Source organism: Oryx dammah, unplaced genomic scaffold, assembly GCF_014754425.2.
Source record: "Oryx dammah isolate SB20612 unplaced genomic scaffold, SCBI_Odam_1.1 HiC_scaffold_13, whole genome shotgun sequence".
Classification (NCBI taxonomy): domain Eukaryota; kingdom Metazoa; phylum Chordata; class Mammalia; order Artiodactyla; family Bovidae; genus Oryx; species Oryx dammah.
Window position 1 is genome coordinate 51,820,083 of NW_024070197.1, and position 25,512 is coordinate 51,845,594.

Consider the following 25,512-nt stretch of genomic DNA (forward strand, 5'->3'; position numbering starts at 1 on the left):
AGCGGCAGGGGCCTCTGACTTCCCTGGGTCCCAGCTAGGGGCATGTCAGAGCCTGCTCATCCAGAGCCCAAGTAAACACAGCGCAGAGGATCACAGAACACACCAGCTGGAAGGAAGCCTAGAGACTCTTCTGGTGCAGAATTCCTCCCTTGGACAGTGGGGAGACTGAGGCTCAGAGTTGGGGAGGGCTTGGCTGCTGCTGAGATAGGCCTGGGACCTTGGGTCTGGATGTTGATTCCAGGGCTCCTTTGCCCTCACTGGGGTGTCTCCAGAGCCACTGCCTGCAAGTGGGGTACTGGGCAAGGCCTACCTTCCTGTTCGGGGTGGTTTATGTTGCTGGGGGAGGAAGGGCAGCAGGTTTGATAGTTGTAGTCTCCTCAATGGATGAAACAGAAGGAAAACAGTGACGATTCTTTCTTTCTTCAGTTTTTAAAACAAAAATATTTTTCTATTTCTATTTTTTCTATTTTTCTATTTTATCACCTTATTTGTGAATTACTTTCATTGTTATTACCTATAGTTTTTTTCCAATTATTTTTTTTAAGGTTAGCTTTTAAAAATGTTTTATGGAAAATTTCAGACAAAATCCCAAAGTAAAACAAAGCTCTACATGCTCATCACCCATCGTTGACACTTATAAGTTTACCAATCTTAATTCCTTTCTTTCTACCCACTCTCCCCAAGTCAGGATTAATTTGAAGCAAATTTATGATGCTGTATCTTTTCATCTACAGTTATTTCAGTTTGCATCTCTGATAGACAGGCTCTCACTCATTTTTTAAATTAAAATTTTTATGTTGAGATAGCTATAGATTTACTCATACTGTAGGAAAAAAATGCAAAGAAGTGACTAGCATAGTAAGGATGATTTCTCTTAAACACAATTGTAATATTATTATTACAACCAAAATATTTAATAATATTTACTTAATATCATCAATATCCAAACAATGTTTACATTTCCCAAATGGCTTTTCTTTTTTCTTTTTTTAAGTTTGTTTGATTGACTGGCTTTAATTAACTAGTTGTTCAAGTCGATCTTGTGTATCCAAGTTAATAGTCCCAAAACTAGTGAATTAATTAAAAAATTTGAGCTGCTTTGAGATATACTTCATATACCATATGATTCACCCATTTAAAGCATACAATTCAGTGATTTTTTTTCGTAGCTTTTGATTTAAAAGGTAATGTGCATCTATTGTAGGAAACATAAACAGTACTTATGAGCAGAATTTAATGTGAAAGCTCTCTCTCTGCAGTCATCTCTACCCAGGGAATGTCTGCTTTTACAAGTTGAATTATATATAAATTATATATGTGACGGATAAACTCAGGGGAAAAAAATGACTAAATTCTGTACCTAGGGATAGCCGCCAAAACTTTCAAAATTATCCTCCTGTTTGAGGGTGTTCTTTTTTCGCCAGCATGAACTTTAGAATGTCTTACACGTCATGTGCTGGCGGGAGGGTGTTGAAGGCTGGCCCCGGGTGTCTTCTCTTTGCTGACTCTCTGGGTTAGAAGCAGGGGGCATCTGGGAGTGACTGTCATCATGGTTGTCACCGGGGTTCCTCATTCCTAACCAAGCTATCCGTGGAGAGGGTTCAGGGGATTGACAAACCTAGAGGAAAAAACATTATTATACATCTTCATTTTGTCTGACCTAAATGTAGCATTTCCTTCTGTTATGGTCAAAGGCAACAAGCCAGTGGCTCTAACAGAATCTGTGACTTCGTCACCAGGGAAATCATAGATGTTCCCCATCATAGTACAGTCACAGCTACTATTTTGAAATGTAATTTGAGCTCAGTGCTACTATGAGTCAAAGAAACTGTTAGACTCTCTGTGAAATCTGTGTTTCTAAAAAAGCCCATATATTGACTATATACAATTAAAAACAGTTTGATTTGATCACAGTATTTCAATATAATTGTTTCCTTGGTAATCCTGCAAATTTTTATGTGTTTATGAACATTCCAAGAAGGGGCTCGCTAGTTTCATAAGACTTCCAAGGGGGCCCAAGTTCCTCTAAAGGTTAAGAACCTCTAGATTGGAGAGAAATGCTTTTTTTCCTAAGTCACTGATGATTTACTTTTAATCTTTAACTTTTTACAAATTCAGGGCCCCTTTACAGAGCTCCACTGCCTCTGGCTTCCCAGCTGAGCCCTTTCTCATTTTTCAGGGTTAAGTGCAAACCTGGCGCCAGGGTCCGGGGGAGAGAGGCAGCAGGAAGCAAAGGTTTCGGGATATCTCTGCTGCAGAGGGAACTGGGCAGGGCTGTTTTCCGTGGCCGCCTGCCCTTTGCTTCGATGAGCACACAGCTGGTTTTGTAGCGCTGGGCCTGCCCTCCCGGAGGGATCGTTTCAGGAGACAATCCATCTCCACGTCCACATGTCCTGTTGCCCTGGAGCACAAGCTAGATGAAGCATACGAGCAGCCGCTCCCAGATGGATGGGATGAGGAAAACCCAGGCTCCCCCATATTCAGGAGGAGGTTCGACCAGTTCTATGCAGCTGGTCAGGGAGAGCAGGAAGCCCTGGGGGCTCTGCAGGTTTACAGGGCAGTGGGTCAGAGAGGCATGGGGGGCAGATATGGCACTGCCGCATGCCCCTCCTTCCCATGGTCTCCAGTGTGCCCCCACATAGGGTGTGTGCTGACTGGTGCCGGTGGCATTCTAACCCAGGCCTCCTGTCACTAGCCCCAAGCTCAGGGCCTCCTTATTACAGCATAGCTGTTGATGTGCAGTGAATTGGCCAGTCTGTATACCAGTGTCTAGCCTGGTGGCCAAGGGATCTATGGAAAACCATGAAGGGTCATTTCAGATGACAGCCATTGGCCCTCTGAGCAGGAATCAGACCCATGTTGTTGACCATAGCCAGGTCTAGGTGGTAAGGGTTTCTCATGCCCCAGGGCTGTGCTACGTGTTCACACCTGTTGTCTCATTCAGTCACCAGAGCCGCTCTGCGGAGGGAGCCACTGGGCACCAGCATGAACTCTGGGCTCCATCTCCTGGTGCACAGCCCTGCTCTGCCATCTATTAGCTATGGAACCAGGCAATAACTCTGTCTCTCTGTGCCTCAGTTTCCTTGTCCATAAAATGGGGACACTGACATTCCCAAGTACAGGGCTGCTACAAGAATCAAATGGTATTCGTAGAGAAAGCGCTGCCAGAGTGAGTTAGTGTCCTGTGACTGCTGTAACTGAGGATCATCAACTTGGTTTCTGAGAACAACACAAACCAATTCTCTTACTGTTCTGGAAATCTGAAGCTAGTCTGATGTGGGTCTCACCGGGCTAAAGTCAGGTCGCAGGGCTGTGTTCCTTTTGGAGGGACACAGGGGAGAATGTTTCCAGGCCTCTTCCAGCTTCCAGAGGTGCCCACATCCCTTGCCTTGTGGCCCCTTCCTCCAGCCTCAAGGTCAGCAGTGTTGAATCTCTGACCCTGCCTCTGTCATCTCAGCTCTTTTTCCGACTCTTCCACCTCCTCTCCCACATTCAGGTCCCTCTGATTACACTGGACCCACCTAGGGGAATCCATGATGACCTCCCCATTTGAAGGTCAGCTGATTAGCAAGCTTACTTCTGTCTGCAACTTTCATTCCCTTTTGTCTTGTGAGGTGATATACTCACAGTTCCCAGGGATTAGTGGTGGATGTCTTTGGGGGGCATCAAACCCCCAATCCTGTGTTGTCCTTGGGGTCCAGCTGCCACGTGTGACAGTGGTTATGCTTAAACTGTTTCCCATTTTCCTGGTGACCACTGGATATTCCCCTCGAAGGCAGAGAACTTCAGGAAGTCAAAATCATTCGTTTGCTAAATATCGAGCCTCTGGACATGGTTCCAAGCTCTAGGACTGTTTCAGTGAATAAAACAAACATGGTACCTGCCTCATGGGATTTAAAATTAGTGTGGAGACAGATGATTGGAGAGGAAATAAATGAAAACTTCACAACCGACTGTGATGACTGCTCTAGAGGAAACAGACAGGTGCTATGCTAGAAACTAATGGAAGGGGAAGCTAACTGGTCTGGAAAGGCCTCTCTATGCAGGTGACATCTGAGCTGTCCCCTGAAGGATGACAAAGATCCCAACACAAAGGAGAGAAGGCTGGATGGACATTTGCGGTGAGGGTTCAAAGCTTCTAAAAGGGCCCACAGGTGAGAAAGGACTTGGTGTGAGGAGAGGCCAGCACAGGGGCAGGCAAGGGTCAGGGACCAGGCCATGGAGCGCACGGCTTTGTAGGCCATGAGGGTGAGTTTGCATTTTGTCCTAAGTTTTAAGTAGGTTGTGTCACAATCCAAGACAGGGAGCTGTGCGAGGGATGCTATGGAAGGGTGGACAGAGAGCTTCTGGGATTCCTAGCTAACCTCTGTGTAGAATTAGAAGGCTGTGGCTAGGTACCGTTTTCTCCTGGTGTTAGTCTAGGTACCCCCGTCCCCCAGCTACATATACTCTAGGTCTGTGATTCTTAGTGCCTGCAGTTGCCACTGCCCGGTCCTCCCGCCCTCGGCACCCTCCTTCCCAGTGCATGCTGATAACCTTCCGCAGGTGCCTCAGACTTCCCCTGACAGCTCCTCTCAGCCCACATGTGGGTAAAGCAGAGATGCTGGGGGTCCTCTGTCTGTGATGGACAGAGGTGGAGGATGAGTGCCCCAGGCTCCTCACCTGTGGAGGGTGGGGCTCAACTGAGGCAGGTCCTGCACCGTCTCCTCAAGGTCTCCAGCAGGAAAGAACTGGTGAAAAAACAAGATTATTCAGAATTTCAAGATGGCAACATCAGAGCATTGAACAATCACGGGGCCCTTTCGAGCATGGGGCCCCAGGCCACTGTTCAGGATGCTTTGAGCTCCCTCCATCTTTTCTTATAACCATTCTGCTCTTTTGCTCAGTTTTATTCTTTTATTTTTGTATTCCTAGCTGGAGCTTGCATGCATTTTTGTCATGGAGACAGAGAAAGCTTTGAGAAGGCAGGAATGAATGTGTTCAGAGGTCTTTTTCCTAGGAAGCAATGTTCCATCTCACTGGGACTGCTTGGAAGACAGATAGGGAGAGGACCTCTGATGGTGGAAGGTCCAAGTTGCAAGACTTCATGTCAGTGGATCTGCCTGGCCAGTTCTGTTTGGCCCAAGGGTCTACTGGCCCTGGCGCTGGCCTCCCCAGGCTCTAGACAGGCCTGGCTTGGTTTCTGTTTTATGTTGTCATACACATACCTTTCTAACAGAGAGAGATAGGTCACGGGGAAGGCAGCATTTGGTCTAAAACCCAAGGTCAACCCCTCAAACAGCCATGCTTCGAGGTGCCATGCCAGGTACCTGTATTCTCGCGTGATTTGGAGAAGACACCCCGCACTCAGGGCAGGGCTCCTGAAGGGGCTGGAGCTTGACTGATGCACAGGGCTGTGGGATCACATTTGGTGGTCAAAAGGGCGGAAAGTTATGGCCATAAATAACATAAGAGGGGGTTAAGGAGGTAAAAATCACCCGAGCCAAGCATGTATAGCAAAAGGGTTTTGTTTCATGCACAAACTCTGATCAATTGCTAGAGACTTTCTGGAGACCCCATGGTTGACTAGTGGCTTCTGACCAGGATGGAGTGAGAGGAATGAGTGACAAACGGGTGCCATCCTTGAAAGGCATTTTCTCACTTGTACAAGTGCCTCCTCTGCAGTGAACTGCTGGCAACATTTTCTGAGGCTGGGGAAGTGGGCCAGTGGATTTCACGGGAGAGCTCTGCACGCATGAAACAGGAGAAGGGATAGTCTGCTTCCCAGCTCCTTCCTTTGGCCTTCCAGTCTCTCCCTTCTGCCTCTGCTCTTCCCAGGCCTGACATGTCTTCCCCCTACATGTCCATCTCTTGTATCCCATTTCCTCCTTCGATTTTGGTTCTGCTCCCAGCTCCTTCCCACCCCTAGAGACCTCCACCAGTCCCCTTTGCTCAGTCACCGGGCCAGGCCCTTCAGGTAAAGGGAAGGCATTCTGCATGGCCCTCTCCTGTTGTCCTGTGATGTCGTTTATCCAATGCAATGACACACACGTGGCTGTGATGACCCGTGCTGGGTGGTCATAAGCCCCCAGCTGCACGCATCCCTTCTCAGACCCCTCATTGTGCCGCCTGCTGAGGGAGAGCCAGGACCGCCGTAAGCCGGCCAGGCTGTGTGGTCAGGACTAAGGAGGAGGCAGGCCTCATCACGTGCAGATGAATACTGAGTGCCTGATGCTGTCTGATACCTCTACTGTCGAGACAGTTACACAGCTTAGTACCATGTTTGACACTAGTAAATGCTCAATAAACTGTTAGTTACACTAATAAATAGTGATAGGTGGAGTATTTGCAGTTTGGCCTGCCCTGGGAAGTCGGGGTGGGTGGTCCCTGGGGACTCCCTCATTTTGAAGTTAATTTCCCAGGTAACAGGGATCGACGAGGGAGAAGAGAGCCTTTCTGGTAACAGAAAAGACTCCAGTCCACCAGTCTCGCAAAGAGCCATCTGAGTGCTGGTAGCTAATCAGTCTGGTGGGGAGACCTCGGCCTGGGGAATGTTTTCTTTCAATCCATCTTTCGGAGACATTTTCTTGCCAATCAGGGCCCTGGGAAGGCGGATGGGAACAATGGAACGCGTTGTCCTGCCTCCCGTTGACTCGCTGCCGATGGAGTTCACTCAGCGTGTAATCCTTGAGGCATGCGGAGCCCGCGGCCGCCAGTGAGGAGGATGAATCGCCCCTGTGTCAGGGAATTGGAAACAGATTGCTGGATGGGCCAGTGTGTCCCCGCCAGCCCCGCCCCCCACGGCACCACGGCTGTCACCTTCCCTGGGAGGTGCCCACCTGAGAAGACGCCCCCAGCTGTCGGGCTGGCGAGGACCATGGTGGCTTGATGACGAGAGGACACGGGCACCCTTGCGGGGCACTCTTCCTCTCGTCTGTTTTTATGTCTTGACTCTCCTGTTTGTAGCAGAGGCTGCTCTCCGTGGCAGAGGGAGACAGCGCCAAGTGGGTTCAGGCTGGAGCTGAGAGCCTGCAGGAAGGGAATGGAGGGCAGTGAGCTCTGTCAGTAAGCCATGGGATGACTGTGGCCCCGGCGCTCTGCTGCTCTGGGCCTCAGCCTCCTTGTCTGCAACATAACAACGAGGTACAAGAAGCCTGCCTGTGTTGCATTAAGGAGGCGGGGAGGGGCCTGCCCCCCCAAAGGTGATAGAAGGGCCAGAATGCTGGAAGGGAGGGTGCATTTAGAGATCATTTAATCTGGTATTTCCTCACCCTGACGGCAGGGCTGAATCACCTAGGAGTTAAGATACTGGTTCTCAGGCTCCCTCCCGATCTGCTCAGGCAGTCTCTCTCAAGCTGGGGTCTGAGGGTGCCAGGCTAAGAGCCTCCCTCCATGACTCTAAGTCAGGCTGAGTTTGGGGGGCCATTTCAGCTTTTCCCCGTAACCAAGACATTGTAACAATTTAATGTGACTCTGCCCACCCTCTGCACTGTCTGCTTCACCTTCTTCTTCCTCCCTCCCTCCTTGCCCTCCGCGTGGGACTCTGCATCCAGGCACAGCCTCAGGTTGAGTCTGGGCTTGTCCATGTCCTAATGCCGGGTGGGCCCTATGCCCCGGTCTCTTCACCTGTAAATCGGGCACACTCGGCAGCCTAATTCCCTGGGTGGCCACGTGACGAAACGAGTTCGTGTGTGTGGCTCTCAGTGCCCGGCAGGGCCCTGGCCACCCTGTCAACCTCGTTGCTCCTGGAAGTGCGCCTGCTCCCTCAGTGTTTGCTGGACTCCAGTAGCCGTTTTAAACAGAGATAGGGAGAGAAGGTGAGAGAAAAGCAGCTGCTTGCCTTTTTGAGAAGCCTTCAGGCTGGCAGGTTGGGAGGGAGGGTGGGGCACGGGTTTCTACTCCCCCAGGAGAGGAATCCTGTGGGGATCCAGGGTTGGCCCCTGTTTGGCTATAGGAAGTTGGTCCAAGACTCCCTCAGCTTTTGCAGGAAGGGCTTAGCTTTATTGCCGTGGAGTTTGGACTGACAGGGACTGCTTGTTGTTAGTGGGCTTCCAAGGTAGCACCAATGGAAAAGAACCTGCCGGCCAAGGCAGGTGACATGAGCGACGTGGGTTTGCTCCCTGGGTTTGGAAGACCCTCTGGAGGAGAGCACAGCACCCACTCCAGTATTCTTGCCTGGAGAATCCCATGGACAGAGGAGCCTGACGGGCAACAATCCATAGGGTTGCAAAGAGTTGGACATGACTGAAGTGACTTAGCACACACACACACGCATTTGTTATTAGCAGTAATTATTAGCATTTAATAATAATAATGACCAGGCTGCCCCTACGATGTATGGGGTCCAGGCAGATATTTTTTGCAGGACTCTTGTCTTAATAAACAATCTGAATGACTCCAAAACAGAGTCTGTTCTGGTGGCCTAGGCTCATGTGACCCTGCATAAAATATACTGTATCAGTCAGTGGTACCAGACTGGCACCAGTGGCCATAGAACCCCATATGACCCACAGACACAGGTCTCCAAACTCAGGGCCTCTAGTCGACCTCTTGGAGACTCGGAGGGAATGAGAACCAAGGCTCAGATGGGTCCCATTCTGGATTGGGGTGTCCTACCTGGATGGTACTGCCTACCTGTTTCACTCTAGTCACACAGAGGCAGTTCAGAAAAATTTGAAGACTGTGCTCCAAACTGTGGGTCCAAGGTGAGGTTCTAGGTCTAAGAGTGATATAATGTTATAACTGTACATCATTAAACATAATAGTAATTATAATTATAATGCTGATGTTTATGACACTGAGTAATATCTTTGTTATGTACTGGTCACTGTGCTACTTAGGATTAAACTTGGCTATGTGTGGTGAAAATTGAAAAAGAGAACAGCTTAAAAATGATAGAAAGTGACTTTGCTTCCATGTAATGGGAGTCCTGAGGTGGGCTGCTTGGGGCGGGGGAGGGGGCCTCTGCTCCACAGAGTCTTCAGGGCTCAAGACTCCTTCCCACTCACCTCTCTGCCACTCGAGCAAGTGGCCCGAGGACCAGGGTAGGACGGCCAACGTGTTTGTGTTCAGGCAGCAGCAGGGTGGAGGGAAATGGGCTTCTTCCGCTGCCAGGGGCACCCTCTGCATTTTCCGATTGAACGGCACTTACTCCCGATCAAGTCTGCCAAGTGAGGACCGGGGTCTGGTGTGGTACCTGCATCTGAACACAGGTGTTAGCAGCTGTCTTCAGGAGTGCCTGCACTTCCGCTGCAGGCTCCAGCCTCGAGCTTCTAAATGCCATGGTTCCCCTCCCTCGTCCCCACACTCCCCCGCACCCTCTCTTCCCTCTCCCATTCTCTGACGCAGGCTCTGCTCTCTTACCTCCTCCCTCTCTCTCTGGGAGAAAGTCCTGGTGGTGACCCTTCCACCTGGTGGGAAGAAGAGACCAGGGAGGGGCTCCAATGGAAGGAAGAGAGTGATGACAGGGTGGCCACCCACCAGGCAGCAGGGGATGTCCCTCCTCAGCCCTGGACCTGCTCTCCCGCCTGTGGGCGCTCACATTTGGTTATGTCCCTCAGGGGTGTGTGAGTCATACCCAGAGCTCACCTCTGACTCTTATCCTCTTCCAGCTCCCTGGCTGCTCTGAGGTCCAGCTCAATTCAACTCAGTGACTATTTATTTAGCAACTTCCCATATGAAGTATTGAGAATTATTTCCCTGGGACAATTGGCCAGAACAAATTAAAGAATCGGTGTCCAAGTGTGGTCAAAGCTCTTGGGACTGGTTGCCAGTTTGCTTTCTATTCCCATGGGTAGGGCATGAGGGTGTTGTTTTACCACATCCTCTCTAGCACTGGGTATTGTATTTTATTGTGTTTTAGAAGATAATTGTTTATCTCACAGGTGATTATCCTCCAAGATGAATAGACTGGACTCTCCCAGGCCGTTGACACAGAGGTGATGTCAAGCTAAGTAAGGTTCTTTTTTTTTTTTTTGACAAATATAGAATGTCATTGTATTTTTTAAAAAAACGTATTTTAATGTACCTTACTCATGGAAGGTACATTAAAGTCTGGTGAATTTTAACAGGCATGTGCCTGTGAAATATCATAGCACACAGTATTGAATTTTTCATGCTCATTGTTACTTTGCCTGGTGATTGTGCTGATCCTAATTTATGTCTTTTATTTTATATATAGTTCAGGATTAGATTCAGGGTGGACAAAAAGCCTTTTAAAAACACTGTTGTATTCTCTTAAGTTTTATCCTTAAGACGCTTGTCATTTTTGGAATCCACTCCAACCAGGGGGAGACTCATTCCAGTGCCTATTAAATGGAATCTGAGATTTTAGTTTTAAAAGTGGGACTCCAGAAGATTCAATCCATGATTGCAAAATAGTTATTTCTTAGTATTTTAGTTTTTCACAAACCAGTGTTTTTGAAAGAGATATCGTTCGTTGGGCTGTTTTACTTTTGATGTCATTTTTTGGGGGTGGGGGAGCAATGATAAATTTGGGTCCAATTTAATATTCAGGGTGTAGATCCATGTGATTGAGCACAGTTCTTTGCAGGGAAGCCAGAGGGCTTGAAAGGAAGGAAGGTGGAGTGTGGGAAAACAGGAACCCCCGTGCTCTGCCGGCTGGACCTTCTGAGGCTCAAGCTGGTTCGTTCTACTTGCGCGGGTTGAGTCCACACACACTTAGTATGGTAGGCAGGATATGTCACTCCCCCAGAGATGCCCAGTGATCCCAGAACCCATGACCATGTCAGCCTGCAGAGTGAAGGGGACTTTGCACAGATGATTCACATAAGGATCTCGAGGTGGCCAGCCGTGTCCAGGTGGCCAGACCCCTCCCGGACAGCTAGTGAGGTCCTGTGGGGGGCAGCAAGTCCAGTGTCCCCCAGAAAGCAGTGTCCCCTTGCTTTCTCCTTGCCAAGGCCACCTGCAGAGGAGGGGCAGAGACTTCTCTCGGGAGGTGAAACCTAAGTCCATTCAAAACCGTCAGCCTCAGCAGAGCCTCAGGGCCCTGCTAGATAAACACTGCTGTGTTTAAAGACTCCACAGGAAATGTTTTGGCCTGGAGGGGAGGTTCCAGGCTTCATTCTGAGCTGAGTCCATTCCTGGGACAAATTACAACCACTGTCCACGGTATCCTGGTCCTGCCATGGTCTTGCAACAGGAGGCAGCCCTTGACCTGGAGGTGCACTGGGGAGTCTGCAGTCCTCTCCTGGGATGTGGGGCTTCATGGAAGAATCAAGCCCATGGGCACACAGAGGAAGTTCCAGGGTGTGCGCTGACACCGGCCCGGAAGGCAGCTGGTTACACTGGCCCTGTCCCACCTCTCCTGCTCCCCTCTGTCTTGCCCTCCACTCCCTGACCTCTCTGTTCCTCAAATAAATAAATAAATTAATTAATTTAAAAAAGATCCTAATCACAGCTGAATAGAGAGAACCCTACTTAGTCAAGAAAAATGGTACAGCCTCAAGGGTGTGAAATTGCAGGATCCTCACAGTGTGCTCGCTGCTTGACTCGAGGTACCTGTGCACCCAGACTGCACACGACTGCTTTCTGAGCTGCTGCCTTCTGAGCCCCATGGTGAGCTGCACTTATTTTCTTCCTCCCTGGGGCCCGGCCTTGTTGCAGCTATGAGTCATTACTCAGCGTCCCCATCCCACACCCTGTGCACCTACCACCCAGCTCAAGACACAGAGCATTCGCAGAGCCCTTGGAGTCCCCTCATCCTCCTTCCTAGTTGATGCCCATCTCCCCAGCTTGTCGCCGTCCCGACTTGTATCACTGTGAGTTTTGTGGAACTTGAACTTCCTATCTGAGAATCACACCTTTTACTTGTTATAGTGTCTGTACTTGCAGTTGTAACATGCTCACCTCACAGATGGGGAAACTGAGGCATGACTTTTACTGCTGGGTCCAAAGTCCCAGAATAAGGAGCAGGGTTGAGATGCCAACCATTTCCTAGCTCCTAGAAAGAGGCGAGGCGCTTCAGGAGCAAAGTGGCAGAGAAGCTCACGGGTGGAAGCACTGGAGATGGCCTGGGGCAAGGGCCACCCTCCTCCTCTTTGGCAGAGGGCCCCTCGACTGTCCCTCATCCCCATCCTCAGTTCAGTTCAGTCGCTCAGTCGTGTCCGACTTTTTGTGAGCTCATGGACTGTAGCACGCCAGGCTTCCCTGTCCATCACCAACTCCCAGAGCTTGCTCAAACTCATGTCCATCCAGTTGGTGATGCCATCCAACCATCTCACCCTCTGTCATCCCCTTTTCCTCCCACCTTCAATCTTTCCCAGCATCAGGGTCTTTTCCAGTGAGTCAGTTCTTCCCATCAGGTGGCCAAAGTATTGGAGCTTCAGCTTCAGCATCAGTCTTTCCAATGAATATTCAGGGTTGATTTCCTTTAGGATTGACTGGTTTGACCTCCTTGCTGTCCAAGGGACTCTCAAGAGTCTTCTCCAACACCGCAGTTCAAAAGCATCAATTCTTCAGTGCTCAGCTTTCTTTATGGTCCAACTCTCACATCCATACATGACTACTGGAAAAACCATAGCTTTGACTAGACAGACCTTTGTCTGTAAAGTAATATCTCTGTTTTTTAATATGCTGTCTAAGTTGTTCATAGCTTTTCTTCCAAGGAGCAAGTATCTTTTAGTTTCATGGCTGCAGTTTCACCATCTGCAGTGATTTCAGAGCCCAAGAAAATAAAGTCTTTCACTGTTTCCATTGTTTCTCTATTTATTTGCCATGAAGTGATGGGACTGGATGCCACGATCTTAGTTTTTTGAATGTTAAGTTTTAAGTCAGTTTTTTTACTCTCCTCTTTCACTTTCATCAAGAGGCTCTTTAGTTCCTCTTCACTGTTTCTTGGTGGGTTGGTCTGGAACATCCCCATCCTGTCTGTCCCCAATCTCAAGCCTGGCTGTGTGCTTACTGCCCAAAGGAGCCCCCGACAGCTGTACTGATGTTCTGGGGAAAGCCCTGCAAATCTTGTGACAGACAGCTCTCATCTGGTGCTTAGCGTGGAGCCTAATGTCGGCACCAGCGAGGGAGGGTGCTGGCCCTGGGAAACCTGATCAGTGCCAAGCCTGTGAGTATGCGTCCAGCCCTCACAGATGGTCAGCCTGCTGACCCCCCACCAGAGCATGGTTGGAAGTTGGACAGCGTTCCTGCGGCCGTATGGGCCCCGTTTGCTGACCCCTGTGTGGATGTGAGCAGTAATGAGATAATCCATGCGAAATGCCAGCATTGCCCCGTGAATGTGAGCAGGCTCATTGTTCTTAATTGCTCACAATTGGGACTCATGATCCCAACAGTCTGTCCCATAGGTCTCTTATCTGAATCCTTATCTCAGACCCTGGGAGCCGGATCTGTTTCAGAATTCAGAATTTGTTAGATTTCAGAACTTAATCAGTGCTTGTGTTGTATATCATTAACAGCCCCGAGGGATCCTGGGCAGACTGGGTCATGAAACTTGCTGCAATTTCTGCAGCAAACCATATGGGCACGTAGCTACATCTCCTTCACAGCTCCGTTCTGGCTGGCTCCACGGCCAAACCTCGGGAGGAAACGTGGCGAGAGGCCTGGGTCCCCCTGCCTCTTCTGTGTGGCCTTGGGCAACACACCCTCCTGGGAAAGGAAAACAGAGTCCTCAGGGCTTCAGGACACTGGTTGGATGAGTTTGTCTAGGAGAAGTGCTCAGACAGGGCCAGCTCTGGGTGAAGATGGGGAAGCGCCCTCCATGATCACAGTCTTACTCTTACTGACTCCGGTGCTGCTGGTGGCTTACCGGCTCTCACCAAGACGTGAGCTGGGGGCCTTACCAAAAGTGCCCCCTCACCTGCAGGTTCAACTGTGTGCCCCCAGCACTGCATGCAGCTGTGTGTGCAACCGCGTGTGTGTGTGGCCTGTGTGTCGGGTAATGGGGGAGTGACTGCGGGGGTGTGCGTGGGGTGAGACTGTAGAGCAGGGCTAGCCCTGACTCAGATTTGGGCCTGTCGGACTCTGTAGCCTATTCGCAGCTAACCACCCAAACTTAGTGGATTAAAAGAAAGGCATTTATTCATTTTTCACTCATGCACATGCAGTTTGGGCAGGACTCTGTGGGGACAGCTCTGCTCTGTTCTGTATGGTGTTGGCTGCGGAGGCGTGGCGGCTGGGGATACCTGATGGCTGGGTTCTGGAACTCTCTGAAGGCTGGTTCACTCACCTGTGTTTGGGGGTGGTGAGCCTGGTGTTAACTGGACCCAGCAGGCCCCTCCACCGGAACCTCTGTGCTCAGTCTTCCCTGTGGCTGCTCAGGCTTCCTCACAGCGTGGGGGCAGGGTTCTTTGTCTCATCTTAGCGGTCACTTGCACCAGAGCTTCATGGGTTGAGACAGTCATAGAGTCTCCCCAAGTTCTAGAGGAGGGGACACAGACCCCACCATTGGATAGGAGGAATATCAACTCTTTTTATATTTTATATATAATATCAATAAATGTATATAAATGTATAGTATATTTGTCTATAAAATGTTTGTAATATTTACAAAATTTACCACTTTATTTAGTGGCAACATAGTGCATCTCATAAAGATTAGAATTATAATCATATTGGTATGTCTGTCTAACATTGGTTTTTCACAAGTGGTTTCAGGAAGAGCCAAATCTCTTCCAGGAGGAAGCATTTTGGGGATAATTCTAGGAGACAGGCTTTATTTTCAGCAGAAAAAGGAAGAGTTATTAGCCGAGAAAAGGGAGCGATTAGAAGATCTGATACCCAAAGCCTCCCAGCTAGTGAGTTATTCTAGATCAGATCTATTTTTCTTCTGGTTGAGGGGAAAAAAAACCAGGGGGGAAAAAAAAACACCAAAACACTTTACACAGGCTCATGGATTGCTTAAGTGCAAGGGAACTATCTAACTTAATTTAAGAAAAAAGTCTTGGGCTTCCAGAGCTGGTAGGAAACTTGGAGCTCAGGTAATCCTGTGCATCTTAAATTGAGGGGTACATAACCCTAAGTGTAGACGAAACAAGCAGAGAGAGAGAATTACAGCATAAACATAGCGAACTTTGATTTTTCCTAGATGCCAAGTAATCCAAAACATTTCAATATTCAAACAAACATGTCTATATTTTGGAGTAGAACATAAAATCTCCATAAATTTTTATGGAAAAACAGAAGACTTAAAAGAAATTCCACGCTGTCAGACTGGCTTGAGTGAAGAGTGAGAAACCTCCCTTCTACCCTCTCTGTGGTCCTAGCTTGGACTCCTGGGTCCTAACCCACCTTCCCTGCCATGGAGGGTGTTTCGGGTTGGGGGGGAGGGCGGTGGCGGGCAGCACCAGAAGCAGTGTGCTAGCTGGCAGTCCTACTGGGAACTCTCTACAATACTAGCTCTCAGCAGGAAGTGCTAAGGGAAAAAAAAAGAAAGAAGGCAAAGGAAAAGGCCATGTCATGTCAGTCTCCACATGGAGCCAGAGCTGCTCTCTTTGATAAAGGAGCCACCAGTCACATGTGGCCATTGACTAGAAATATGGATGGTCCAGACTGTGATGTCCCTAGGAGGAAATACACACTGGCTTTCAAAGACTTACCATGAAAGAGAAGAATGCAAAGTGTTTCATTATACATATTGATCATATAATGAAATGACGGTATCTGGGGCATATTGAGTTGAATAAATGCATTTTCTTTCTTTTTACTTCTTTAACGTGTCTACTACAAAATTTTAAACTATTTAAGTGGCTCACATTATTAATATTTTCATTGGCTGCATTGGGCTAGAGTTTAAGGTGTCTGCTAATGTAACATACCTCAGAACCCTGTCCTTCCTGTAACATCTTGAGTGACTAGTCTGGAGGTAGAACATGCTGCTGAAAACATGCCTTTAGGTTGTTTGTCTCTTTACTGACCTCTAAGTAAACACTGGATTTCCCACCTCCACACTTTTGTTGACCCTGTTCTGCTGAGAATTCCTTCTTCTCTTGACCATTCCAGACCAATCCACCCTTTAACACATAGCTCAAATCTCTTAAGAGTCAAATGCATTCTTTACTCTGCATCCCCTCCCCAGCTTTACAGAGAATCCCTCCTTCTGAAAGTCTTAACAGGCTCACTTCCTCATTAATTAATGAGATAAATCCATACTTCACTGCCCAGTAATCTTTACTCTCTTTTTTATGTGGTGTAAAGTATGAATGGCATGACTTTTTGTTGTTTCTTTGAGGGGTTGCTTGAAGCCTCTCCTAGTTTAGGGGGTACTCAGAGGGATGAGGTGCTTGCTATGGCTTGCACTGGAAGTTTCTGGGAAGGCTGGGGAAACAGGGAAGTTGGGTTGTGCCACATTTCTCCCCAATTTCTAGTTCATTCAGATGCATAGGACTGGAGAGTCCCAATTTCTCACCACAGTCCAACACCCTATAGCAGAAACTACTGGTCAGCTACCCACAGCCTGTGCCAATGCCTTTCTCTTGCTCCAAAGGCCTGGATGATCTGGATATGTGCTTTCTCAGCCTCCCCTGAAGCCAGGTTTGCCAAGTGACCCTGCTCTGGTCAATAAGCCAGAGGGAAGTCAGCAGAGCTTTTATGGAAGGATTTTCTTCCTTGATAAAGGAGAGGAAGTCGTGTAAAGGGTCACGTGAAGAAATTCTTCTTTACCGTCCTGGCCTTGCTCTGCTTCCTACTACTGAATATGGTTGAAGAAGCTGGCATTGCAGCAACCATCTTGGGACCATGAGGTGATAACGTAGGGGAGAAAAGTTAAGAAGTAGAACAGAGAAGGAGCAGAGTAGAACAATGGAAAGGGCCTGGGCAAAGAGGACTTGATTGAGTTGCCAAGGCAACTGCAGGACCACCTACTTACACTTCCAAAAAATATGATACAGCTGTATATTTTTTATCATCTATGCCATCCTTAGCTGAGCATTCAGTTCCTTACCCTGGAATGCCTTCTAACTGAGATACATGTGCTATGCTGTGCTTAGTTGCTCAGTCATGTCCAACTCTTTGCTGACCCCATGAATTATAGCCTGCCAGGCTCCTCTGTTCATGGATTTCTCCAGGCAAGAATACTGGAATGGGTTGCCATTCCCTTCTCCAGAGGATCTTCTCAACCCAGGGATTGAAGCCAGGTCTCCAGCATTGCAGGCAGATTCTTTACTGTCTGAATCACCAGGGAAGCCCAACTGATGTATACTCCACATTATCACAAAGGAAAAGAACTCATGCCACAACCAAAATATGTAATATAAATGAAAACTGCCACTGAATTAGAAAGTGGTGTTCTCACCTCAAAGCATCAACCACATCAGACTGACTTGTCATAGCAGGGACAGCTTCTTGCAGTGACAGGTCTAGTGGCATTTCACCAGCAACATCTCATTTAAGCATCCTGACCACTTGGTGAGGCAGACATTGTTACTATCTCTACATTACAGAAGGGAAAACTGTGGCTTGGAGGGGTAAAGTCATGTGTCCAGGGTCACTCAGAACAGAACGGTGTTGAGTTGCAGGAACCCAAGTCTGAGCACAGACCTTAACAGCTGACTGCCCATCCTTCTGTGACCCAAACTCTCTGTGTGCCTTTGGTTTGTAATGAGGCCATCATATGCTCCCAGCATAGATCCTCTTCAAGTGACTCCCATGAAACTTAAAAAAAGGAGAGAGAGACACACAGAGAAGACCCACTGTGCTATTTCTCCAATGACATGCCTGCTATCCACCCCCAGGAGGCCTACCTACTGTTTATTTGGGGCTGCACAAAAAATGTCAGTGTTGTAAGTTTTTCTTTCCTGCAGATAGGCAGTTTCTAAATGGACAGATCACATTCTTGATCTGAAAATAACACATGAAAGACATAAAAAGAAAAAATGTCCAGCAGGTTTACAATCTTTCCCTTATGCCAATAAATAGAGGAGGCAAGAATGTCATGGTAAAGACAAGGTGACCAACCTCCAGCGTAAAATGTGCTCGTCAGGAAAGCTGAAAAGTGTGCATGAAAGGAGCTTGGTTCTGCTCAAATGTAGCTTTGAATTAGTCTGCTTAAATTTAGTTGACCTGGGATAAACTTGTGGAATAAATCAGTCTTCTTGAGAGAGATGAGGTAAATTTGCTCTTCCAGAAAATAACCTAATCTTACAAATATCTCATAGTGTGTGGTCTCTGTGGAGAAACAGATAAGTGAAACGGAATCTTTTCAACCAGTGTTTTTCAGCATTGATTTTCTGTTATTGCTGCAATCAGATGTCCCCAAAACGATCTTCCCCAACATCTTAGGTTCCAAGCAGAGCCACTGATGACTTTCTTTAAACACTCTCAAAAACAGAAGAACTGTGTATATAAGATGTTAGAAACAGTTTGACTTTTCTGTGCAGTAGGATGAACATAACTTGCTTCCAGACTTTGAACACTGAGTGTAACATTGTGCACTTTGACATGCCGACTACAGGCCAAGCATTGTGCAAAGTGCCATATGTGCATTAGCTCAGTCCATCCTCAAAACCCTTGTGAGCTGGCTCCAATATTATCCCCATTTTACAGATGGAGAAACTCAAGTCTAAATCCCTTGTTTGAGATCACACAGCTGGTATTGGAAGAACTTGAATTTAGTTTTAGGTCTGTCTGACTCTAGAACTTTCCCCCTAACTGCTAGTCTCTTCTGAAGTGAAGGGTCTTCCTTTGGGTCCCTGCAAGAGCAGACCCTGAGACAGAATTTGGAGGCCTTCATCTCTCATGCACACATGCCTGTGAAAAGAATTGCTGGGTCACATGGCAGCTACAAACTTAGCTTTATAGAAGATGGAAAGCATTAACCAAACCGGTGGCCCTGTGTGCACTGGCAGCGTGTGAGAGTCCAGTGGCCCCGGTTGACATCAGTAGCCATTCTTGTGGCATGTCACCGTGTTATCCCCGTGTTCATATTTTCCCAGTGAAATCTCCCCCTTGGCAACCACAGGTCTGCCCTCGTATGTCTGTGAGTCTGCTTCTGTTTTGTAGATAGGTTCACTTGCGCCATAGTTTAGATTCCACATATAAGTGATATCATATGGCCTTTGCCTTTCCCTTTCTGACTGACTTCACTTAGTATGATAGTGTCTTGTGTCGTCCATGTTGCTGTACGTGGCATATTTTGTTCTTGTCATGGCAGAGTAGTATTCCATTGTATATATGCACCACGTCTTCCTTTACCTGTTCCTCTGTTGATGGACGCATAGGTTGTCTCCATGTTTTAGCTATTGTGAATGATACTGCTATGAACATACAGATACATGTATCTTTTTGAATTAAGTTTTGTCTTGGTATATGCCCAGGAAAGGGATTGCTGGAGCATATGGTAATTCTATTTTTAGTTTTCTGACGACTCTCCATACTGTTCTCCATAGTGGCTGTTACCAATTTACATTCCCACCAATAGTATAGGAGGACTCTCTTTTCTCCACACCCTCTCCAGCATTTGTTATCTGTAGACTTTTTAATGATGGCCTTTCTTACTGGAGTGAGATGGTAACTCACTGTACGTTTGATATACTAAATTGTTATCTTTTGATGAACACAAGTATTTAATGTTGACAAAGTCCAATTTATCCTTTTTGGTTAGTGCTTTTTTTGTGTGTCCTGTTTAAGAAATCTCCATTGATCTTTAAAGAAATGGCCCCCAAATGCCTCTACATTTTCCTTGAGGGTGTGAGTTCAATGTGAATTCATGAAGAATAGAATAGCTTACTTATTCCCTGACCCCAGCACTCATTCTGAGTTTCCAGCTTTCGCTTTCTCAGAGGGAGCTCTGCATCCCTGGGGCCTTGGGGAAGAGGTGTGGGTTTATGGGTTTTGGATGAGTGGGTGAGATTCCCACCTCCACTGGAAAGTAGATCCATTTGGATGCAAATTCTTTTGAAGGACGACTTTGCTTCATTTTCAGATATAAAAGTGGAAAGTAGTTAGGTTTCACTAGAAAAGTGTGTCTTTGAGCTACTGGAGTTTTCAGACACTGTGTCTCTGTTTGTAAAATAAACAGTAAAAAGACGAAAGGAGAGAATGAATTTTAATGTGGTCATTTGCTGGAAGGGGGAAGCCAGCATTCTTTGTATCACATTGCTATGCAGAAATGAATGAAGGAAACTTAAAGCTGCCACCTTATGGAAAGTGACAGTTTTTAGATGGCAGACCCCCACCCTCTGGCCAAGATTGTTCCAGTGACATTTTTAAAGGAGAAGAAAAATTTTCCATGTAAGAACCCCAGGTTCCTTAATTATAGAGCTAAAGACAGTAAAATACATGAAAAGATTCCCGTATGACTATAGAAGTGTCCATCTTTCCTTCTCAGTGAACTGCACCCTCAGCCTCTAAAAGGGAAGAAAGAAAGTGAGAATCTTTGTCGAAACCTTAGAAACCATTTATTTTCTCCCTTTTGTCTCTCCTTCCTTATTTCTCTGTCTCCTTTTGCTTTTCCTGCCCATTCCTTTCTAACTCAGTCCCCTCCGTGGGCCCCAGGTCTTGGTTTCCTCACCTCTAGAATCAGGTAATGCCATCATCTCATAGGCTTTCTGAAGGAGTCGGTGAGTTGGTGCATGAAGGGCTGAGTGTTCAAGAAATGCCGCCTGCTGTTGTCATTTCTGTTCTGGCTTCACTTCAGAAACAGTGAACTCTTTTTAATCATGTCTTTTTTGGGAGGACCCTTTTCAGATTATACACTACAGTGATTTGACTCACTATGAGCAGATCAGCCCTTTATCTTGGAGTTTTCTGGTTAGTCATGAGGCTGACATTTGAATCGACATTTTTCTATTTGATTCTTGGAACTACTTTTTATCTGTAGAAATGAACCAAAGCCACCTCCTTAACACTCTTTCCACCTGTCAAACTGTCCTCCAAGAAGCACCCACTTTCAGAGATAGGAAGAGTGTTGAGAAGTGGCAGTAATTGGTGCCAACACCATGCAGGCTGAGCTGTGGGTGAAATTCCCATTTAGTAATATAAGCCTAAATAATGTCCTATTTCAGTCTATTTTGTGAAATGCTATAAAAAAATCAGTAAAAGAGAAATGAAAAATTTAGCCAAGATATTGCTAGACAGGACATTTTATATTTATGATCTCTCTTGAGTATCGACATTAATATCTTCAGTTTATGGATGAGAAAACTGAACTCAAAGAAGCTATGTGACTTCCTGAAGGACCTGCAGCTGTTTTTAGGATGGTGTGGTAGGAAGGCACCAAAATATGGCAGAAGACTGTCTAACTTAAGTGAAACTAGAAACCAGATCTTGTGGAAGGGATCAGAATGAGATGGGGTCAGAGTGAATGCTTGTTCCTCTTCTGGGGGTTTCAGGACCCTCCTGGGCCTGGGGCAAGTCCAAAGCTCAGAGCTGGATTATCAGTCTCTCATTTGGGCCCCACTGGCATTTCTTCTTGTTTGGTAAAGGCATCCTGGTCTTCCCAGGGGAGAGCCTCTTCCCCAGAGTCCTCCCTTGTAGCTGGATTGGGCTGGTCTCGCCCTCCCAGATCCAGGCTGGAACAGTTTCTTAAGATCTGTTGATGACTGCTGTTCACCCTCTGAACACACAGGACGGTTCGGGGTGGTGAGTGACCCAGGATCCTGAGTCAGAGCCGGCTATAGCATTATTGTTGGAGTTATTGGGGGTGTCACCTGGGTGGAGTCTTGATGATGTTATTTGAGCCTCTGTCACTGGAAGGGCCCAGGCCAATACAGGGCTTGACTTGAATAGTTGGACCAAAGTAAAAGGAACACTGTGCTGATATTCTGTCAGCATCTACCCTGTAATAACTGAGTTATTAAAATTTAAAGTGTTTGGATAATTCCATGCCCTAGGGAAAATCCAGGCAATGTGCAGTGGCCATCTCAGGAGGCCTGGCAGTAACAGGGGGCAGCCCTAGGCTCTGACCCCAGGTCTGGCTCTCCTTTTTCCAGGTGAGGGTCTAGTCCCCTTGCCAGAGCTGTTTCCTCAGCTGTGAAAGGGAGACCACAGCATGACCTAGAATAGTCCTCGTTAGGATTGAATAATAATACATGGAAAGTTCATGGCTATGAGAGCTGTGCAAATATGTGTGGGGAGGAGATGATGGACACTATTAGTCAGATTACTACTTCTACTAAAATGACAGCAGTAATAATGACTCTTAGCAATTACTGAATTGTTACTGTATCAGTTAGCTCTTCAGTTCAGTTCAGTTGCTCAGTCGTGTCTGACTCTTTGTGACCCCATGGACTGCAGCACCAGGGTTCCCTGTCCATCACCAATTCCCGGAGCCTACTCAAACTCATGTTCATCACATCGGTGATGCCACCCAACCGTCTCATCCTCTGTCTTCCCCTTCTTCTCCCACCTTCAATCTTCCCCAGCATCAGGGTTTTTTCCACTGAGTCAGTTCTTCGCATCAGGTGGCCAGAGTATTGGAGTTTCAGCTTCAGCATCAGTCAATGAATATTCAGGACTATTTTCCTTTAGAATGGACTGGTTGGATCTCCTTACAGTCCAGGGAACTCTCAAGAGTCTTCTCCAACACCACAGTTCAAAAGCATCAATTCGGCTCAGCTTTCTTTACAATCCAACTCTCACATCCATATAGGACTACTTGAAAAACCGTAGCTTTGACCAGACGAACATTTGTTGGTAAAAGTAACGTCTCTGCTTTTTAATATGCCATCTAGGCTGGTCATAGCTTTTCTTCCAAGGAGCAAGTATCTTTTAATTTCATGGCTGCAGTGACCATCTGTAGTGATTTTGGAGCCCCCCAAAATAAAGTCTGTCACTGTTTCCACTGTTCCTCATCTATCTGCCATGAAGTGATGGGACCCGACGCCATGATCTTAGTTTTCTGAATGTTGAGTTTTAAGCCAACTTTTTCACTTAGAGTAAGAGTAAGTTAGCTCTTACTGCATCACAAATGATCCTGAAACACAGCAGCTTAAAATCCCACCAGTTGTTTAATTCAAGATTCTATGTGGAATTGGGGCTGGGCTCAGTGGGGAGGTTCTTTGGGTCCTGGAGGAGCTCATTCAGGTGTCTGTGGGTGTTGGCTGGGCCAGCGCTGGACTAGCTGACCCGGGTGGGGGACTGCTTAATGGGGTGCCTCATCACTGCCTGTGTGGCCTCTGGTCTTTCAGAGGCTGGCTGGGCTTGCCCACACGTCCATGCAGGGTTCTAGAGAGAGGGGGAGAGGACCAGACCCCTCCTTGGATTCCAAATTGTTGTGCAACCATGTTAGTACTATTGGTCAAAGCAAGTCACAGAGCAGCCCAGATTTCAGGGGCAGGGAAGTCGACTTCACTTCATAATGGGTGAGCATATCTTGTTCCTGACGCTGTGAAAATGTGGGGCTGTTTTGTTTTTTCCCCAGTCAATCACATTTACCTTGGTCCACATGCTGTTTAATTCTTGCAGTGATCCTCTTAGATAGTTCTGTTATTGATGTTCCTGTCATTGTTATCCCCATAGAATATGAGATCTCCAAGTGTGTTTGGGTGAGCACGGCTGGGTGGTAGGGGCCGAGACGTGAACTCCGCTTAGGTAGCCAAGCCTCATGCTCCTCCAGCCCATGAGACCCGTGTTGACAGCAGCCACGACTGGCTGGGGGCTCGCTGCGAGTCCTCACAGCAGTTACCAGTACCAGGACTGCTCTCATCTCCATTTAGCAGAGGAGGAGACCGAGGCACAGAGGTTAAGCCCTAAGTTGAGGGCATACGTCTGGTCAGAGACGAAGATGAGCCCCCTGTGCTGAGTGTCCCCCACTTGCCCTGGGGACCCTGGGTCCGCCTGCCCGCCCTGGTCTGGGCCTCAGGAGCCTGATGTGCACGGACTGCACTAATGGCTTCCTTACTGTCTGTCTCTTGCTTGGGTTTGGCCAGTGGGAGGCCTGGCTGGGACTATGGGGAGGGCCCATGGCTCTGGTCAGGGGCCCCCACTCTGTTGCTCTATTCTCTGGGTTCTGGTACCTGTCCACTGCCCTTCCCTCTGCTACCCTGCAGTGGTACCACCCTTGCTCTTACTACCTGGGGTTTCTATAGTACCCCTCGTTGGTTTCCTAAATTCCACCTACTTCTTGGCAGTCCCTTTGTGAGACTATTCTCAAGTTACCTGCATTTAATGTACCATCTGATTCTTACTGGGGCTCTGAATGAAACACCAACTGACTCAGCAGTTTCTATATTTAATATTTATTGAAAAGATGAAAAGATTGGAATACTAATGAGAAAAGTGCTAGGTGATACCCAAACCTTAGCTCCTTGAATAATGAAATTGAAAGTCTTAAGATGAAAACGAGGCATAATAAGGTTGTCTCCATACTGGCCAAAGGCAGGAGGCCGTGTTCCTGTCTGGAGGGACACTGAACATTGAATACTGTTTCTGTGTTATTTCCAAAGAGCTTGGATTGCATTTTAATTAATTTGCCTTGAAATTAACATACCCTGCTCTTTCTTGAGCCAGGCTCAAACTTTCCAGCATATCCTGTTGCAAGGAAATGCTTCTATAAATCAGGCTGAATGTGGCATTAGAGACTGAGAGGAGAGAGGGAGCTATTTATATATGGATGTTTTATATTCCGCTCTTGTGCAGAAGTTTATATATATATGTGTATATATATGTGTGTATATATATAGAGGCACTTTTCCAGATTGTGTGTGTGTGTGTTAGTCACTCAGTCGTGTCTGACTCCTTGCGACCCCACGGACTGTAGCCTGCCAGGCTTCTCTGTCCATGGGATTCTCCAGGCAAGAATACTGGAGTGGAATGCCATTCCCTTCTCCAAGGGATCTTTCCAGATTGGCAGACAGTAAGCCCTGAGAACGTGCTGGGTGGGGTTGCTCCTCTATCTCCAAGGGGTGTGTCACAGCCAGCCTATTCATGCTGGACCATGGGCAGAGGACAGGAAAGTCAGGTCAGGCCAGGTTCCAGTCCAAGCTCTGCCACTTATTAGCCCTGTCACCTTGGCTATATTATTTAGACCATCCTTGCCTCAGACCCCTCATGTGTAAGCTAAACCAAAGGGAGGAAGACAAAGGAACACACTTCCCCAGAGCCCTCAGGCACCCCTTCTACACCCCAGCCACAGTATTTCGCACAGGTGGTGCCTGGTGGGATTCTCAGCGGCCATGGGGACCCCCGAACCCTCAGATCTGTGTTTTGCCTGGAAAGATCTGAAAGAGCTAAAGGCCACCCTCAGAACTAGATCTTGTAAAAATGGTCTAATTTGCAGAATGACTGTGTAGACACCTTGTAGAAGGGTGTGTTCAGGCTTGGGTTCAAATCCTGGTTCTGTCACTTGTCAGCTAAGTGCCAGTGGGGAGGTGGCCTCACTTCTCTGAGGTTGCCTCTCCTGCACTGTGGACTGGGAGCCCTCTGTAGTCCTCTCAGAAGGTTGGCCGGAAGGCTCAATGAGATTCAGTGCACGTGATGGCCTCAGCCACTGCCAGGCACAAAGTGAGTGCTCAGAACATGGCAGCAAAGGGCAGACAGAAATGGAAGAATATGTGTTCATGTACTCGATAAGATGCACTGAGCACCTGCCTGGTGTGTTCTTTGCTGTATTGAGCAGGCAATGGAGTG